Below are 20,550 nucleotides of genomic sequence, written 5' to 3'. Positions count from 1 at the left end.
GCACAAAGACAAACTACTGGGCTTTGGACAATAATAGTGCTTACAGAGAAAGAAAGAAAGAAAGACATATACTACATGTATGACCCAACATTGATCCACAGTTGATTATACCAAAAACATTTATGTACTGTATGCACTGACACACACACACACACAAACACACAGACACACACACTCTGGAAGGAGCATAGGGCGTACTCACAGGTTTGACACAGTGAATCATGTATATTAATCTGTGGAATACAATAGCACTTTTTTGTGGGGAGGCTAACTGGATTTGCACCTTGTGTTTTTCTTTTCCTTTACAGATGGTGAGCCTTTGCTTCAGCCATTTCAGTCCTCAGCTGCTAAGAGGGTTAACCTCCACTAATATTGCAGAGAATTCTCCTTTTTTAGAACACACTGCAATTTAATCCCATTTACTACTGCTGTGAGGAAGGCAGTGGCATTTAAAAATGCCTCCCTCAGATGTGTGGATGAGGAGGGGAGCTCATCAGCAGGGATGTGTTAAAATTGACTAGGAGAGCGAGAGAGAGGAGGCCCCTCTGCATGCTCACAATCAAGAGCTGAAAATGGCTAAATACAAAAATTAAAAACAGGACGCCATCATTTCCCTTCTGCATCACCCAAGCAAGTTTCAAATTGAAAAAATCCATGCACAGTTCAGAGTTGTGTCCACTCCGGAATCGACTGCCATCAGAGGAAACACAAAGGCTGCTCAGGTGAGATGGACATCATACATTTCCTTGGTTAGGTTTTATGAAGGGATATTAATATGTCCAGACACTGTAATAAAAACGGCACTCGAAAGAACAGGTGTGATGATTTCAACTTATGCCAAACAATACCACCAGTCAAATGAGTAAACATCATCACAGTCATTTATTTGACTGGTGTTTCTTACAATACCTATTTGAGTAGTTCTAGGCTACATCATTAACCTATGCTGTTTGACTGAATGCAATCAGAGAAGATCTTTGAAGCATTGTTCGTTCCCCTTCATGCGTGTGAATGCTGTTCTTCATCTCTTCAACACCACAGAGAGACACATCAGCTTAAAAGCAGAACATGCTGGAGAGCTGTTGTTCTCAAGTTCTGCTCACTGCACTCACTTAAAAACACGCCACTCCCCACCCGCAGGTCCAGCTCATCACGCCTGTGTGGGGAAAATGCATTCTTTAAAGGATAAATCTGAAGCACACTGTGGTTCCTGCTGTTATTCAGCGGTGGCCCTGGTTGTTCTCGGGTACACCGTAAGATCGCTTTCAAGCCACATTTGATGGCTTTCTTCAAGGAAGTGCACACATTGCCAGTATGGGCTGAAAACGGGCATGACCATTTCATGTGGGAGAAAAACATCGTTCTGTTCTGAGTGGCGTCCCTCTTATCGCGAGGCCCATTTCCCCCCTGAATCGCTGTTGCCACTATGAAAGCCAGGCGGGACTTTTAAGGCAGTTACTGGCTAGGTCTCCTGCTGAGCCAGAAGTACAGCATTCAGAGCGAAAGAAAGAAAGGGAGACCTATAAGCACAGAAGAGCAGCAATGTGAAAAGAAAATGTGTAACCTCCACACACACTCCCTCAAAGACATACACCCAATACAGACGTTATCACTAAACGTAAAAATGTCGGACTCTTGTCTCTGTTTATCCCCTCTAACCCACTTAATCTTTCATTTTTTTTTAGTCTTTCTTGCTGACCATCTGGCTGGAACATGATTATCTGCCTATATTACTCCATCAATATAGTTCATTTAGCCTTTTTGCTTGCTTTTATAGGTGAAATCACCTAAAGTAAAAGAGTACATAAAAGTAAATATATAGTATACATTCACCCCAGAAGTGGTGCAGCCAAGAGTTGCCAGCCTATGACATACATTATCTAAATGAGAAGTGCTTACAAGATGAGCACTACGATTTAAATTCTTCCCTGTCAAGGTTACTGAGACGTGATTGCATGTGATGTCACTACTTCCTTGACAAAGACAGAGAAAGCACTTAATATATACCAGGGGCGGCGCCAGGGGGGGGCTTGGGGGTGCTATAGCTCCCCCTGGATTAGCCATAGCACCCCCAAGAAAATAATGGTTTATTTATTATTGTTATTTAATTTAATTCTGCGTTCTTAATTTAATTTAATTTAATTTAATGTGTGATAATAATATTTCAATCACAAAAGAAAATAATAACAGATTGAAATGAACAGATTGTTCACGTAGCACGACACAGACACGTCGCATGCGTGAACGTTGACGTTTCTTGACGATTAAAGGAGAAAGAGACCTAGTGCACTGTCAAAGTCAAAGTCAAGCGGTAGTATCAACAAATTCACAATAATGGATCGGTTTTTGATACCCAAAATTCCACGAGTAGAAGAATCATGTGACGTTGAAGAAGAAGAAGAAATGCAAGGGGTATCTGAATCTGATTTTGAAGAAGATGAACGTCGTGGTCAAAGAGATCAACCCTATGCTACACCTCTACTGAGGGTGCTAGCCATGCTACACCTGGTCTGCTGGCTTGCCCGGATTTTGCTTTTCCAGCATAGTTTCGTTTGCATGTTTGGCTGTTCTTTAAGAGTTGTATTGTACAATGATACAATGATCTAGCTCTGATTATTATGGTTTTGAGTGCCTACTGTTTTGTTTCATTCACTTTTAAAAGGGGCCTGCATCTTTACACCGTTTAAGATTTAAGGTGGAACGGTCTTATTAGATGTGTAACATTAATGAATGCGGTCTCTTTTTGGGATTTTTCTGGATCTGCCTTAAAAAATCAGAGATTCTAGCCTAGGACGAGCAGTCTGTCTGTGCTAGCCAGGTATACATACGCTTCTATGTTTTTATTGATTGTGACCGGAAATAATATATACTTTTTGAAAGCATTTATGACTCTTTGGCTGTTTTAGTTCATTTCATCTGCTATTCTAATGTGCCCTCTTTAGTTTAGAATGTATTGAACTATTTACGTTTAGTTTAATTTGTCAGGCATGGTAGAGGTGACCTGGTGGTCATCTGGCGCCAACTTTAACCCCCACTGAAGTACGTGAAGTATTTGGGATTGCGGAATCTATAACATGCTGCATGCATTTTGTCAGTGACCGTCGCAGAGGAACACGGCTATGTGCGCGTCCGTCGGAAGCAGCCTAATGATAATAATAATACGATCGATTTGTAAGGCGCTTTTCATGGACCACAAAGACGCTTCAGAGAGCAAACATGTAAACACATATGACGATATGGTGGGGAGGTGTTGTAGTAGAGAACCACGTGACACATATGCTATCACTCTAATTTCATAGCACCCTCGGTAAAACGCCGAGCACCCCCATAGCACCTGCAGAAAAAAATCTCTGGCGCCGCCACTGATATATACCATAGCTAAACACTATAGGATGGTAACTCCGTTTAATACATAAACCCACCTGACTCTGGTACTTTATACTGACACTGCACACAGAGCACTGAGATGCCATGAGGAGGCACTGTTTAACAACACGGAATGAGCCTATACTTCTGGGAAGACAGATGCTTAGCAGCCTATATCTGATGGTCCCATCGCCACTACTGACGAGGAGAGGATAGAGCGGGTTCAAAGAAAAAGGATAAAGGTCGAAAAGAGTAGAAGACAGAAGTGAAAGGAGGGAAATAAAAGGATAGGAGAAGGGGGCAGAGCTGGAAGTCAGGAAATAGGGGCGCTCCCTGGCCTTTCGTTTTGAGAGGGCGGTAACGCTGGCTTCCCGGTCCGGTGACGTCATGGACACTCATTAGACTGACAAGCCACCTGTGGGGCCGCTCGTGCTTTAAAGCGACAGCTGTGCGAATGAGCTTGAACCATTCCAACTGCACATTGACATTGACGAGCCTCAGGGCCAGGCTGTCAACTAAGCAGTGGTGAACAAGATGCTGAACAAAATAGACAACCGAATTTACGAGCACCAAAGCGCGAGGTCGGTTTGTGTCCAGCAGTAGGGGAAACGTACTTCAACAAGAGACGCCCTGCAAGAGACGCCTATAGGCGGTGGCGGCAGAACTGATGCATGTTGCACTGATGCATCTCATCAAATAAGCTTTTTCCTCGTCAATCACCCGAGACAAGACAACGCCGTCCTTCAGGAAAATCGACTGCTGCCACGTCTCTTCTGAAATGACACGACATGGTGGTAAGTGGGAATTAACTGTAATGATGGTCGGGTTGCGTAGCAGCCCGTTGAGAAGTGTTCTCTTTTGACAATTTGCTAGTGTTATTCGTTGTTGTTCAATGCATTCGTTGTTTGTATTCTTTCAAAAGGTGACAACAGACACTTGCAACAGACACATGCAGCGGCCGGTTGGAGTCCCAGAAGTTGAGCCGGACGCTAATTGTATCAACAGGTAGCTGACTAATCTTTGATAAAATTACACTTTATGAGTGCATAGGTTGTTAAGTTTCTTTCGGTCTTGTCATAGTCACTGCTCATCATTATAAGAATACGCATTATAAAACAGATGTCCCTCAAGTATGTCGTCCCTCAATGCTCTACGGTGTTCAAAGCCTTGATGGATCGAATGCAAATCAAAGATTTTGAGTTTCAGTTTAATTTCTAATGAATTTCTAATAAGCTGAAAACGCCCTTCATTGAATGCTATCTTTGGCGGACTCTTGATGTTGAATGTAGGATGTGCGTCCTTGAAGACAAAGCCCCACTATTGTGTTGCTCCAATGACTATAATTCGATTGGAAGAGCTCTTTATTATAGTTACCCTTGGCAAATTCAATAGGCGTGCAGTCCCGCACATCCTCATATTTGTGCTGAGCGTAACTGTTGCACCCTTAAACAGACATGGATCCATCTTTCTTAAGGCAACTTTATTTCTTCAGTCGGTCGTTGGAGTTTTACAAAGCAAATCAATACAACAACTGGCGCGAGCGCTTTCTGATGACCTCATCATCACCTCTGAACCCGACCTCTAAACACCCACATCAATCAGAACCGCACCCAGGATATTAACAAACCAAAATACAATAGAAACACAATATCTTTCCCTAAATATATTCCATCTTATTTCAATGTAAATTATAATTATGCAACTAACAAATATATCTAGATCGCAACACCCTCCCCACTAAATAAAATGTGCCACACATTTTCTTAATCTCAATACAACAATAGAACTCTTGGTGGAAGGTAGGTAAACAGATAAGTATCACACATATCACACTTTACAGGGTGGTTAGGCTGTATTATCTCAATAGTCCATATTTTTTTCTTTGCAAAGTCTCTCATGGCCACAATACAAGACAAAATCCATAGGTATTAGTATTGGAGGGTGAATAGTCCATAGAAGTATTGGTGGTTCCCCAAAATCTTCGCCCACGGGACCAGGAAAATACCATTTACACCCAAACTGTGAGTTCACACATTTCAAAGCCATGTATTCAGTAATTCTATTCTGTAAGTGTACACACTACTAATTCTTTCTTTACAGTATGTACCACACTACTGTCTTAACTCAAAAATACTTATAGAACCCCCCCTATTTTCTGTACGTATTACTTAAATAAATGTCCAGATAAACCTGTTTCTATACTCTGTAATCTGTGTCAGTTAGTTACCACATCACCATGAACTGTAACTCATGTAGAAAAATGTAAGAACTCTAACTTTAAATTGTCTGTGTGAATATATGTCTATTCATGACAAAAAGGGATACATGAATAATGATCTGCTGGACGGGTCACGGCTGGCTCCAGAGGGGTTTTCTCACACTGACAGGGCAGGTTTTCAGCTGTTGGAAGGTCGGCTGGCCTAGCTGGTCATAGGTGTAGATACGCCTGGGCTGTCGGACTCTCTAGGCCTTTCCTCCATGTTTCAGCATCACTCTGTATCATTCTCGGATTCCACAGCCGGAAGCTTCCAGTTTCTTCCTCCACGCTATATCTCTCATCCACATGTTCCTCTTCAGGGTGTTCCTCAGGTGCGAAACGCCACCTCAGGCCTGTCTCTGGTGTCTCACCCCTTGGACAGAACTCTCCTGCCTCTGCGTTGAGGGGTGGATCAGCATGTCTCACTGTTGTCAACAAGTGATACTCCTCTTCCACTGGAACTGTCGGTGTCTGTTGGGTAAGTATTGTGCTTGGCTTGCATGTTGTCTTCTTGTTCTCTTTCTTGTTTTGTGTATCTCTTTGAGACTGGGTTTCGCAGACCTCTGGCTCTTCACCAGGTAGGGACATGGCAGGAGAAGGTTACGATGTAATACACGTCTTCTCCCTGTTTCTTGCAATGGCTCAACTATGTACACTGGACTATCAGGGCCTTTTCTTTCCTTGACAACATGGATCATGTCTTCCCAGTAGCTACGTAGTTTTCCAGTGCCGCCTCTGGTGTGAGGTTTCTCACCAGGACATGGTCACCTGGCTCAAGGGTAGAACTCCATGCACGCTGATTATAGTTTTTCTGTCCTCTTTTTGCACTTTTCTTCATATTCTGCATTGCAATGGCATAGGCTTCTTGCATAACCTCTCTCCACTTCTCTGCATAGCCAGTCTGTGACTGGTTTCTCTCTTCTCCTTTCCTGGGGAACATCAGGTCCACTGGTAATGTTGGTTCACGCCAAGAGAAGGAAAAATGGAGAAAAGCCTGTTGCTTCATGCACCGTTGAGTTATAGGCATGGACTACTTTGTTAAGGTGCTCTTTCCACTCGACTTCTGAGACTCCTCAAGTGTGCGCAGCATACCCAACAGGCGTTCTATTGAAGCGCTCTGCAGGGTTGGCTTGAGGATGATAGGGGGAAGTGCGGGAAGTGACGAATACCACAATAGTCTTGGGAGCTTGCGGAAGAGATTATTTTCAAAACTCTTTTTCCCTGGTCATGGTGTATCTTGGATGGGAAACCGAAACGCATGATAAAGTCATCAAAAAGCTTTCTGGGCGCGGTCTTCCCAGATTGTCTCTTGTCGCATATGCCTGTGCATATTTAGTAAAATGATCTACAACCACGAGTATGTATTCTCCCTCCCTTACACTTGTCTAAGTGTAACGTAGTCAATGGAGATCATCTCAAATGGTGCAGAAGTCACAATGCTCTGTATAGGTGTTCTGGTTATTCTGTTAGGTTTCTTTCTCTTTATGCAGCGACACACCCGTGTAACATAGTGTTCCATCTCCTGTCTCATCTTAGGCCAGAAGAAGCGTTCTCTCGCAAGAGCCACCATCCTATCTGCACCTAAGTGTCCCATTTCCTCGTGGAGGTGTTTGTACACAACAAGCTTCAGAGACTCAGGAACAACAAGCTGCTTTCTCGTCGCAGTTTCTCTTCTGAGTATGCCCTCTCTATCTATCTGTAGACGAGGCCACTCCCTGAGAAGCTGTCTGACGGCTTCGTCCTCTGTCAACATTGTCTTTATGTTTCAGGTAGGTATGCGTCTTTTTCAAAGGCCACAACTCTGGCTTATGACCAGGTCTGCATTTTGAAGCTTTTCTTATGTCCCCTACTGCAAGAGACTGAATTGGCTCTGAGATGTTGCATCCTTCTGGCAGTGCATCTTCATTACAGGTAACAGCAAATATCCAATTCAACTCTCCAGCTTTGTCTATGTCCAGAGCTTTCCAATGCATTCAATAGCTTCCTGTTGGCATTCCTCTGTGCATTCTTGGATGACCTCTTCAATGGGCCTTGGTCTGCGTGACAAAAAGTCTGCATCTGTAATTTGCTGTTCCAGGCCTGTATTTTAATGTGAACCTATAATCCGCTAACTCTGCCACCCAGCGGTGTCCAGCTGCATTGAGTTTTGCTGACTTTGTGACATACGTCAAAGGATTATTGTCACTGTATACAGTGAAGTGATGTGCGTGGAAAAGATAGTCACGAAACCGCTGCTGTTATGGCCCATTTCAGCGCCAGGAATTCTAATTTGCCAGAATGCAACTTTGTAATTCCTCTCTGCTGCTGTCAAGGTCCTTGATCCATATGCTATCACTCTGAGAACGCCCTCTTGACGCTGGTACAACACTGCACCTAGGCCATCTTCAGAGGCATCCACGTGAAAGCACAAAGGGTTTCTCTAGGTCGGGGTATGCATTACTGGTGGGTTTGTCAGCTGATCGACAATTCTGTTAACTATCTCTTTGTGAAATGGCTGTGGAAATGAACTGGGTGAGAAGGTGGCAACAGAGCAGGCCTTGCGGCTAATCCCCTTTTTCTTTTGGCTTTGCTTCATTTCAGACTTGGGATTTGCTAACAGTTCATATAGGGGCTTGGCGATCCTAGAGAAGTCTGGTATATAGGATCTGTAATAACCGAGGAATCCCATTAGCTTTCTCATCTCTCGCACCGTGGTAGGTGTCTCGTGCTTCAGTTCTTTAACTGCTTCCACGTCTTTGGGGTTCATCTTGTATCCCTCTGCAGAAACTACTCGACCCACATAACAGACCTCACTTTTGAAAAAGTCACATTTCTTTGGTCTTAGCTTTATGCCACACTCTCGCTGTCGTTTGAGCACCTGTCTCACATTTTGGATGTGCTGATCAAGCTGGAGCTAAATACCAAAACATCATCTAAGTACGGGACACATACTTCATCTCTGAGGTCTCCCAGGCATCCCTCCATGTAGCGCTGGAAGGACCCAGGCGCGTTTGTAAGCCCAAATGGAATCCTGACCCATTCATGAAGTCCCATGGTGTTATGAATGCGGTGCAGGGTCTGCTTTTCTCACTTATGAAGCCCTGGGTGATAAGCCTTCCCTTGGTCCAGCACTGTGAACCAGGAGTTGCCTCCCAGATTTTCCAGAATCTCCTGTATCCTCGGAATTGGATGACGGTCAGGCAGTGTTTTTCTCATTCAGTAGCCTGTAGTCTATGCACAGCCGCAGACTCCCATCTTCTTCCTGACACATACTACAGGTGAAGAGTATGAAGAACAAGATTTCTGGATCCAGCCTCGGTGGAGTAGGTCCTGTATGTGTGTTTTCACTTCTTGGTAAAGATGTCTAGGGATTGCATTGTATGTTCTTTGGACAGGCACATTGTCTTTTAGCTGTATGTCCATCTTCAAATCTTTAATGCACCCTGTATCCCAGTCATCCTTTGCAAACACATTACATTCTTCCCTGAGCATTTGATGTACCTGCTGCCGTTGGTCTTCTGACAGATGGCTCAGGTCCACGGGGCGGGTCCCAGGGCTCAGCTTGTGGCTCTCCACTTGATTGCTGCGCAGCACTGCTGTCTGATGTCTGAGGTGTCTGTTCCTCAGCAGGTTTGGTCTGCAATGGGTAGATGGCATCAACACTGTGCAACAGGCCAAGTGTGGTGCGACTGCAAAGCACAATATCATTATCAGTCATATTTTCCACAGTCACTTCAATTTTACTATTATCTTCTGGAGGGAGCTTAATTAACTGTTCTCTGATGACAAGACCTGTTGGCCATGGTGCCTCAACATTTGGCTCTAACAGTACATGTGATGCACTCAACACACTCTTGTTTAGCCAGGCGCAATGCACCGCCATCACTTTGTTCTTCGGGATGGTCACTGGTTGTCTGCCTGCTCTGGCTAAATGGGGTTGGCTTTTAGGCTTTTGCTTCTTCAAAACAGATAAAACGGCTTCTTGCGGTTCTGTGTCCTACTCCAGTGCTGAGCACAGTCTCTTTACCATGTTGACCTGATGGGATACCGTCTCCATTTGTGTCGCTGGTCAGGGCTAATTCTTCAATTACATTAAAGCCGATGATGGGGCGTTCAATGTCACTGCTGGCAACCAGGATGGGGACCAGGACAGGTTTCCTCACTCATTCCAGCCACAGCATTTTTAGACAAGGAAACTTCAATTTTCATCCATCCCTTATACGGTATGTCGGTTCCATTTGCAGCTGAAAGCTCTAATGGTCCGTCTTCGAGCAGCTCGGCCACTGGTCTCACCTCAACATCTGGCAGGTACTTCCTTTTCCAGTTTGTTCCCACTATTGATACCTGCGAACCAGTGTCCCACAGTATTGTAGTGTCAACTCCTCCTAGAGAGGCTCGAACTAGACATCTCTTCCCTACCAGCTTCGCTGTTTGCCGCTGTTTACCAGTGAGTGGTGCTCCTAGGCTGAACAGTTCTGCTTTCTCTATCTTTTCAGCAGGACAATGCAGAATTTCAATTTTGCTTGTGTTGGCTGTAACATTTCTCATTCGGCAACCTGATGCCCAGTGTTCTGCGCTGCCGCACTTGTAACAGTGAACACACCTTCCATCAGGATTGGACTGTTGACATTTCCGGCATCTTCTGCTATTTGAGGTCTGAGGCTGTGTTCGGTATTTTGGGTTTGGCTCCTCACTCACTCTCCTTGGTTGATCCTGAGGGGTCTGCTGAAGGCTTGCAATGTGAGTGGTGAGGTTCTGGATAGCCTCACATATGGCTTTGTTACCTTGGTCAACTTTTTCCATCAGTGTGTCACGTTTGTTTGTCTCTCCATTTTTGTTTTTGTTTGGTTTGGGCACATGTTTCATTTTCCTCACTTTCCTCACTAATCGCTGCCACTCTAATCATCTTTAGTTTTGTTGTAGTTGACAACTTATTCCTTCTTTCCATTTCAAGACGGTATGCAGCCGTCATTTTCTCCAGGAGGACTTCATCTGTCACTTTAGGATTTTGTAAGTATGGCTTTATGTCTGTTCGAATAGTGTCATCATAAAGGCCAGTCATTACTGATTGGAGGAATTGATTTTGAATTAGTTCTGAACTGTACTTCAAACCAGACTTCACTCTTTCTGAGGCGAGGGCAATTTGTTGTCTCAGGTCCATGGCTCGCATTAAAAACTGGATGGGCGTTTCTTTAGGCTCCTGAGCTGCACGGGTGAGGGAATGGTAAATCTCTGTAGCATCCTTTTCAATATAATGAGTTCGTAGAATTTGCCTGAGAGCTTGCAATGTCAAATCAATTCTACTTTCCAAATAACTCTTCAGTTTAGTTCCTGGAGCTATGGCTTGAATTACAGCTTCGACAACTTCTCCTTCATCATATCCTTTTTTCAGTGCCCTTTGCATTTGTCTTTCCAAACTTGAGTAGGTTAATTTATCCTTTTGATTTGGTTCTCCAATTTGTCCAATTATTTTTAAGTCCCTCCTGTACAGTGGATGAGCAAACGAGACATTTTGACTAGGTACAGAGGCTGTTGCATTCGGTGTGGAAACGCTCTCTCTTTGTTCTTCGGGATTACTGGGTGCAGTTTCATTTTCGTCCACAGGGTGGTGATCTTCCACTACTTTTTTAGGCGAAAATTCATCAATTTCCTCGGATTTCTCTATTAGTTCGTCAATTTTGTCATTTAGTTCGAGTAAAAGAGACAGCCCTTTATCTTCTCTTGAAATAACATCGTCCCCTTCTATATATTGCAGAATGTGCCTTCTCAACTTGCGGGGTACATCTTTATCACGTCTATCCACTGTAAGGCTAAGTCCTGTGCATACATCATTTAAATCCGGTGCTTTCAGTGTTACTAACTTTTCTTCTATTTCTGCCACCGTACTTTCCCAGTCAGACGACATCTCTTGCACGTTCGACATGATAGAAAACTCTTACCTCACTGTTTTGTTTGTAGCACTGCAGAATTGACGTCTCTGTAGACTTAGCTAACAGCTAGCGTTAGCTCTTGCAATGTCCGTGTTGGTCAGCTACCGTTAGCGCTTACAATGTCCAATCACAGTTACAATGTGGATCACTCGTCATTCCTCTTGCTTCGTGGTAAAAACACTCCAAACCGGGCGGAAACACCAATTTATGTTGCACCCTTAAACAGACATGGATCCATCTTTCTTAAGGCAACTTTATTTCTTCAGTCGGTCGTTGGAGTTTTACAAAGCAAATCAATACAACAACTGGCGCGAGCGCTTTCTGATGACCTCATCATCACCTCTGAACCCGACCTCTAAACACCCACATCAATCAGAACCGCACCCAGGATATTAACAAAACCAAAATACAATAGAAACACAATATCTTTCCCTAAATATATTCCATCTTATTTCAATGTAAATTATAATTATGCAAACTAACAAATATATCTAGATCGCAACATAACCATATGGACCTGGTGACCTTCTGCACTCTTTCCCCGGCCCTTTATGAGCTCAATGATCACCTAATTCAATGAAGCTAGCCCGTCCACTCGCTCTCCACAAAACCATGAGCCGGAGGTGGGTTGGTGCTGACGCCTGCTCTCCAGGCTGTCAATGGATAATAGTACACACTGCCCCACTATTTCAAAGCTATTCAGTTAGGTGTTCCCAAAGGCTGTAAATACGCACTTAGGTCAAGATTTTCGATAAACTCGCCGAGGGGTATGTCTCAAGTGGATTGAGATCATTGTTGACCACATACTTAGTCCATCGCATCTCGCCGTTTTTGCGTTATTGTGAAAGAGCATAGCCACACATGAACAGGAGCTGTATCTGCAAAGCAAAGTATTCTATCACTGTTAAAGCCAAATACTCACATTGGCAGGAAGAACATTAGAAGTCAACCATACAACCATACGACATAAATATGATTTCAACAGTAGTGGCCATGTTGTGTCTTACCAGTAACGGTAATCGATAATGACAGAAGAAGAGTTGACAAAACTGTAGGTGTTTAAACACCACTTGTCCTATTCCTAATGTTAGCAGTCTGTTACCCAAATGATGGTCGAGATTTTGGATGAATGCAAAAAAAAACGCTCCAGAGAATAATTTCAGCACTTCAATAGCGGACAGCTCCCCTGCAGCTGCTCCTTACACAAACCCCGGGTAATCATTTCTCTCGCCACAGATAAATGTTGATCCCTCAGGGCAGTTTAGCAAATGAATGATTTATTATCAGTTACACGAATGCCTCTTTACACCCAGCCAACCATCCAAGTCAACTTACGAACTTGAAAATGGCCCCAAAAGGCTGCCAAGGGACAGAATTGACTCCACAAATTCCCATATACAAATACACATGATCGTGGTGCTTGGTCCAATTGTTTTGTCAGTTTATTTCCCTACGCATACAAGGCTTTTGGGAATACGCAAAATGGCCTTGTGCATTGGGCTATTAGTGCTGAATGATCCTGTTTATTAACCTAATATGGTCAGTATCGACTTCTGAGCGTCTTGCACTTCTGAGCGTCTTGCGTCAGTCAATAAAATGTTCGTGCGACTGGAAATTAAAGTAACAGGATCATTACATTTTTATCTTGACACAAGCAAAAGACCTTCATCCACAACTCCATTAACTCTGATGGTCAGTGAAGCCTGTCTAAACGACGGGTATTATACCGGTCTGTTTGTTAAGAATTGTGGTTCATTGAATAAATAGCCTATCATAGTCTATACCCGGACTTTATCGGACCGTCTGATCTTCATTCTGACGCTGTGTAATATTCACAAGAAAATGACTGTTAATCTAAAATGATTGTCAATTTACATGGAACAACTGTTAGGGGTCTTGTATGAATCGTGTTAATGGTATAATGTACATTTACTTCAAATGTGTTTTTCTTCTTACAGAGAAGGCTCTGTTATTCCTGAAAATGTATTTATAGTAAACATAAAATGGAAATGTGAACAAGTAAAAATCAAATCAAGTAAGGGTAGGGCCGCAAATGTGTATGTGTGTGTGTGATCTTATGCGATACTCTTTACAATGCCACAATAAATACTCTTGAAGAGCCCCGGTCACTTTCGCTACCGGATGTTCGAATGGCTCTCACGTAGGTTTCCGCGCGCTGTCTCCTCACACCCTTCATTCTCTGCAATGCCCTGTCCGCAAGACATGATGGAGGTGAGAGGTTGGCGACACAATCCGATTTATACACGTTCCTGGAAAATCATTAAAGGAAACAGCAGCAAGCATCCATAGCCTGGTGCAAGCCTGGCTCTACTTGAGGGTGGTATTTTCCGAACAGATGTTCAAACAAGTGGATTGGAGCACGCGTTCCGTGAATGCAATCAGAGCACGGTCACAGAGCCCTTCCTCTGGCCGTGTGCCAGAAAGTAGTGTCAAGGTGGATAAACCTATAGCGTAACTAAACTTATTAAATAATTCACATGACCTGTGCTTAATTAAGAAATGGTTCCCGGAACGTCTAGCACTATCGACAGTCATTACCAGTCCCGTTTTTAATGAGAGGCACAGTGCCCTCGTTATCGGTCTCATTGTGGCTAACGAACGTTAGCTCTGGAGATGGCCACTGCGCGTCCTTAGGGTAGCATCATAACAGACGGCGTAGGAGCAACAGCTGTTTTCAGGTCTCTCCAGCCTCACGAAACCCGACCGTCAACCAGACGCTCCGCTCATTATCACCCCCGACAGCTTTTTAAAGGGAATCAACAGCAAACAAAATGCATTCGGTATCAGTGCAGCCAGTCGTGAAGGTACAAAGGCCAAGCAAATCGCCCACTGAGGAGAGATACGGGTGTTTGTCCAGAGGGCCTGTGTCAGCAGACCCTTAGTAGCGCCACCACACACCAGAGCAGCTGCCAGGAGTGCCTTTGGCTACCCCTGATATGGTGTGTGTGTGTGTGTGAAATTATGTGAATTTAGTAAGTGTGCCAGTTGTGTGATGGCGGTGAGTGTCTGTGTGTGTGTGTGTGTGTGAGTGTGAGTGAGTGAGTGAGGGAGAGGGAGAGAGAGAGAGAGAGAGAGAAATGAGCTCAGGGGAAAGCAGTGAGTGTTGAAGTGATGTATGTGTGAGAGAGATGTGAGTGTGTAAGCCATGTGTGAAATGTATTGGTTACCGTGTCCTTTTCTAGAAGTGTTACAGATGCTGCTTGCCCAGCAAATCGTTGTAATATTCAAGACTACTGGCATGTTGGATGTAAGAGTTGGATATAGACCACTTTTATTTTAATTTCTAATAATGTCATAATATTTTGGTGCTTCTTCAGTTTAATAATGTGTATTCTATTTGACCAAATCTGCTGAAATTATAATGTAATTGGAAAATAGTATCTAGTTGTGGAATTGCCAACAGGACTGGGATTTTGCAGGTGCCATCGTATTTGCATTTGCCCCACCTGGAAGGTGGCTGTAGGGTGTTGCCTATGGGCCATAGGCTGTTGGGTGTAGGGGTGTTGGATTGCACTGTTTGTAATTATACAGTAATATAAAGCCTGGATAGACTCGGTCATGTCAAAGAAATGTACTTACCAGTCAGTAGGCAAGTAATCAACCTGAACTCAAGGATCATTGGCAATCAGTAAGGGACATTTGCTAACCTTAACAAAACAAAAAAACACACACACACACACACACACACACACATACACTAAAACTCATACTACTCACAATAGCACAATAGCATACAGAAGAGTGTACTTTTCTGTAGGCATGTTTATGCAGTACATGGGTGTGTGCATGTTCATGTGTGTAACCACTTTTGTTAGTTTCAAATTGCTGAATCTTTTTCTTTAGAACAGCAAGTCACCTGTATTCTGTGCGCCACTTGTTTGGAAGGAAAGGAGAGTGAGTGTGTGGGTGGTCAAACTAGTGACAAAGAAAGACTACCCATTGCCACTGCCACTTACCAAGTCTCAGATTGGCGAGGGCAGAGTGTGTGTGTGTGTGTGTGTGTGTGTGTGTGTGTGTGTGTGTGTGTGTGTGTGTGTGTGTGTGTGTGTGTGTGTGTGTGTGTGTGTGTGTGTGTGTGTGTGTGTGTGTGTGTGTGTGTGTGTGCGTGAGAGAAAGAGAGACATGCATGGAGGTGTGATATGTGTGTGAAAGAATGGTGTGTGTATGAGAAAGGTGTGCATGTGTGAATGAGTTGTGTGATATCTGGGAGAAAGAGAAAGAGAAGGGGAGAGAGATAGACAGTGTGATGCAGGGTAGAGAGGTGTGTGACACAATGGTGTGTGTGTGTGTGTGTGTGGGTAGGTGTGTGTGAGAGCCTTAGGTGAGAGAGTAGTATGTAGTATGAACATATACCTTGAGAATGTCATATATCAAGCTTAGAAGTGCTTTTTTGGGGGGGGTTGTCATTTACGTTATGAGACATACTTTCAGCTCAAATTAGCATCTCCAATGTCAAAATGATGGTACGTACATGTATTTTGCTGCTTTCACTTTAAATTATTTTTATTACCCGTTCTTTAAGTTCGCCATTTTTTCCTTCAGCTGCCTGACAGCTTGTGTTTATCTTTCAAGGTCTCGGACTGTGATGTGGAACTGAGGCGGGAGTGAAGCTGAGAGTGAGTGTTGCTTTCATTCTCTGGGAGAACAGGGGCTGTCACTCCATTATATTCCTATCCTGCATGCATTCATACCCACGAGACCTTGAGAAAACAAGAGCATTTTCCAAAGCATTTGTTTTTGCCCTCTTGGATTAGATTTGAATATTTTATATATCATTATACCCTTACTACTTTCATCCTTGCTCAACACCCCTGTGTGTATGTGTATGTATGTATATGTGTGTGTGTGTGTGTGATGGGGGGGGGGGGGGGGGGGGGGTATTATTTTCCTACATCAAATTATGAAATCCAAAGGATCAGAATGCCATGAGACCATGTCATCATTCAGTTGTCATATACGGTCTACCACAGAAACTTGAAATTAAATTAAAATTAATTAACACTTTCATTCAGATTACAACAGGTGGTGGCAGGGTGGTGGAATTCGATCTGGAAAATTCAAATCACTGACAACATTGGGACATGTTAGAAGGTAATATTTATAAAGGAAGCCAATCCAGGCAATATATTCCAATGAAGAAGTGGCAAAAATATGATCTGACAGGGTCAGACCAGTGTTCAGTTCTTTCTGAGAATCTAAAGTAGGATGTTTTTTGTCCTCGTTAAAGTCTATTTGAATGTTGTGTTTGTGACAGACTTGGTAAATATAAGTCCAAATAAGGCCTCAAAGACATACATTTTTTCTGGAGTTTCATGGACATTGTATATAGGATTTGTTTGAGGTTGATTGTGTCTGATTCCAAAACTATCAGCTAATGGTGTTGGGAAGTTGTTTTCATTCTGGTGCAGAACTAGTTTTGGAATCTTGTAAAACCACCCCGGCCGCACTCCTCCTATGTTACACAATGGAGCCAGACCTCCCACATACCACTGCTTTCTGGAACAGGTCTGGCTCTGATCTGGCTCAGGTCTGGCTCTAATCTGGCTCTGATCTGGCTCAGGTCTGGCTCTGATCTGGCTCTGATCTGGCTCAGGTCTGGCTCTGATCTGGCTGTGATCTGGTTGTGATGTGTGCTAAGCTGAAGCTCACTCCCTGGCGGTGCAGCTGAAAGGCAGCACCTGCCACACGCCTGGGTGAGAGAGCGCACAGGTAATTAAGTGGAGCTCGACATGCCCCCCACCCCCACCCCTTAAGGCAATTAACAGAAATCATATGCTCTCAGAAGCTCCAATTAGCTACATTTTGCCTGGTCAGTTGGTCGGACAGAAAGACTGCCCTCTTCTTGTAGTGAAAATAATCACTAGTGGGACAGTGGTAATAATCACATCATGCACAGACACAAAAAGTTATACTGCGCATCATACTGCATGGCTACTAATCATATCACACAACAAATGGCCATGTCCATAAACCTCTCTGAATCATCGGTCATCTATGGGCTCACTCACAAAAGATTCACTGGTGATGACTGTTAGATCATTCTGTAGATCATTTCCACTGTGTTTTATTTGAACTATCCAAAAGAAGTGGCCATGTAAGTGGTATCATTTGCTTACTAAAAATCAGTGACGGAAAGCAAAATTGACAAATAAACCAGAGCTGCGTGAATCAAAAACACAAAAAATTTAATTAATTAATAAATCAATTCCGCAAAACTACAAAATGTCAACAATCTGAATTGTTTGACCAGATCCTCTCTTTTAGGAAATCCAGGCATCAGAATTCGACAGTCAGTGCCGTTCCACTGCTGTAGAGTGCTAATTGGAGAAGGGACATTTTAATATTTGGCCACACTACTGACAGTCAGCCATGTATGGTGCAGCTTTCAGTTGCCTCCAACATGAAATTTAGCCAAGAAGGATGGAAGATAAACTGATTAGATCCTTTCAGAGTTTGAGGATAGGGTAGGCTATTTGAGACCACAAAGATCTATTTGCAGACCCTTTCAAATTGATCCTTTCATTTAAACCAAATTTTCAGTTTGACAATAGACTGTACAAACACATAGGCTGTGAGGTTGCCGATATAAACGGGCTGCAAGTGGAAAATTGTACGCACAGAAATTTTCCTAAAATCCTTATTCAGGAACAAGGGCAGTGTATCTCACTGACACATACAAGTAGTCAGTTCTGCTTCTGATTAAACTCTTATAAAACATTTTAAATGGCCAGTCTAGTTAAATACTAACCATGTTATTTTACCAGAATCTGATCCAATAGCCAAAACATATTCTTTAAAACATTCCAGTGCCCTGTGGTAATATACCATCAGACTAAAACAAGTGATATAATGTACTTTTATGAAATTCTTTTTACGAATTTCCTGTGCAAATGAGGGGAAATGTCGATAGTGCCAGATGTCATACAAATGGTAATTTGCAAAAGCATTTATGAATGAAAAAGATGGTATCATTACACCCTGTGACATTCTGGGAATGTCATGGGTATTCTCCCTTTAATGTCATGGTAAACCTGGCGGTATTTAAGATTCCCAAATCTTGCAAATAATCCCTCAACATATAATGTTAGTTACTACACATTAAACAACCAAGCTCTTCTAATAATCACACCACATTCTGTGTGCGGCATTGCTTATATGAATGATGAGAACGTGTCCTGTAGTCACAGAATGATTTGATTTTGAAGCAGATGGCAGCAGAGGCCACAGCAGAGTCCGTATCAGTAACACTAGCACACCAGTTGCAGACCACCAGCAGATCAACAGGAGATGAACAGACCAGCTGCAGACCAACAGGAACCTGTGGTAGCCCAGTGGCTTACCAGCTGAAACACAGATACATATCACTGCTGTGGTTCAAGCGCTTCCCCTATGCAGCGTGGCAGGACCTGCTGGTGACTGACCCCTCTAATGAGCTGTTTAGACGAAATGCCGTCCCACCCCCAATGTGACACCTTTCGGCAAACGGCTGCTGTGCTGTAATTGGACATTAGCCCTAATTCAGTCAGTCCGGGGAGTGAGAGCACAGTGCCCTTGTCATTATCTGTATCCCGCTTGTTCGCTCGTTCGTTCGTTTGTTCGTTCACTCACTGGCACACTCCGCATCTCATCTCTCTGATTGAGACGGCCCCAAACTGGAGAGTATAATTTAACTGTCTCTAATAAAGCATTACTATTCACCAGCGGAAGCCATTATTTCCCCTTGCAGGCTCACGGTATGAGGATGAGAAGGAGCTGTATTCTCGCCTCCTTTTCCACCTCCCCTCTCTGCCCTGAATCTGCTGTAACTCCCTGAGAGCATGCACGCACAGGCACAGCTCCTCAGAAAACAATAAGGGGGCTCCATTTTATTCATATTAGCTGAGGAGCCTATTATAGCTGATATGTTTTTTTAATGGGGGAGCATGACTGATCCAGGACTAATTTGCCTTGTTAGGCCTGGTGTCGGGCAATAATAGCTCACCCAGCTGGATGGCAGGAGCTCTGATGGAGCGCTCTCTCTCTCTCTCTCTCGCTCTCTCTCTCTCTCCTCCAGTGGCTCAGGAGTCGCACGTCTGTCAGTCTTCCCCTTATGTGCCAGGGCGGGTGCACCGTGCTGCGGACCGATTGTTGCGCTGTCTTTGTGTGGGTGAAGTCGAGCGGCTCCTTATGCAAAATGAATGTCCTGCTGTAATTCTAACCCTCTTCTGCCGGCCCTCACCCTCGCCACGCCACCCATCCTCTCCCTCCCTGTCATCAGCAGCAGAGGCCGGTGATTCTGCACTGCTGTCTGACAGGCGCTCTGAAAACGGAACAACTCTGAAATGACATTTTTGCTGATGTCTCAGCTCAAACCTAAGGCCCTACAGCTGTGATGATGATACTGTGAACGACGTATCCTCTAATACCTGCTGACTGAAATACTGGGGTGAGGCTGAGACTCACATTTGAGTTTGGCTAAGAGAGAAGAGCGGTCATTTGGTGGTCTGTATGTGAGCAAGTAAGTGTGTGTGTGAGAGACTACTCTGACATCTGTGAGCTGTTTGCTCTCATTTCCTGTAGACTCTAGACATCTTGGCGACAACAGCAGACATCAATGTTGCACTGATTTGAAGTTGGTGATATGGTAATCAAGAGAAAGCTACATTCTGTCAAGCATCTCTGATGCCATAAGGTTTGTGTTCTTTCTTCACACGTGTTTTCGTAGGACTGTGTGTAAGTATATGTGATTTGTGGTGATCAGTGGGTGTGTTTGGTGTGTTCTTAGGTGTCTAAGGGAGGTTTAGTGTGCGTGTGTGCGTGTGTGTTTGTGTGTGTGTGTGATGAGCTAGATAGATTTTCTTTCACATGTGTGTGTGCTCTGCAGTATGCTCTATGAGGTTGAAGTGCTTATGTCTGTATTGTTTGAGCCTCCACACTGTATCTTCCCTCAGAGGAAACATGAATAAAATATTAGTGCAAGAATGTGTTTGGACATTTGAGAACACACACACGTGCCTG

The 20,550-nt window shown here is 43.7% G+C and overlaps 1 long non-coding RNA gene across 2 annotated transcripts; it reads left to right on the top strand.

Moving 5' to 3' along the window:
* Positions 1–3,354: 3,354 nt before the first annotated feature.
* LOC116219980 lies at positions 3,355–20,324 on the top strand. Of its 2 annotated transcripts, none has more exons than XR_004163387.2 (4): positions 3,355–4,160; positions 4,289–4,371; positions 16,126–16,169; positions 19,607–20,324. It is a non-coding gene; the product is annotated as an uncharacterized LOC116219980 (long non-coding RNA). The 2 variants fall into 2 exon arrangements; XR_006151646.1 differs by lacking the exon at positions 19,607–20,324 and adding an exon at positions 16,566–18,559.
* The last annotated feature ends 226 nt before the right edge of the window (positions 20,325–20,550 follow it).

This window comes from Clupea harengus, chromosome 3 (assembly GCF_900700415.2).
Source record: "Clupea harengus chromosome 3, Ch_v2.0.2, whole genome shotgun sequence".
Lineage (NCBI taxonomy): Eukaryota > Metazoa > Chordata > Actinopteri > Clupeiformes > Clupeidae > Clupea > Clupea harengus.
This window is presented reverse-complemented; position numbering and strand designations above follow the sequence as displayed.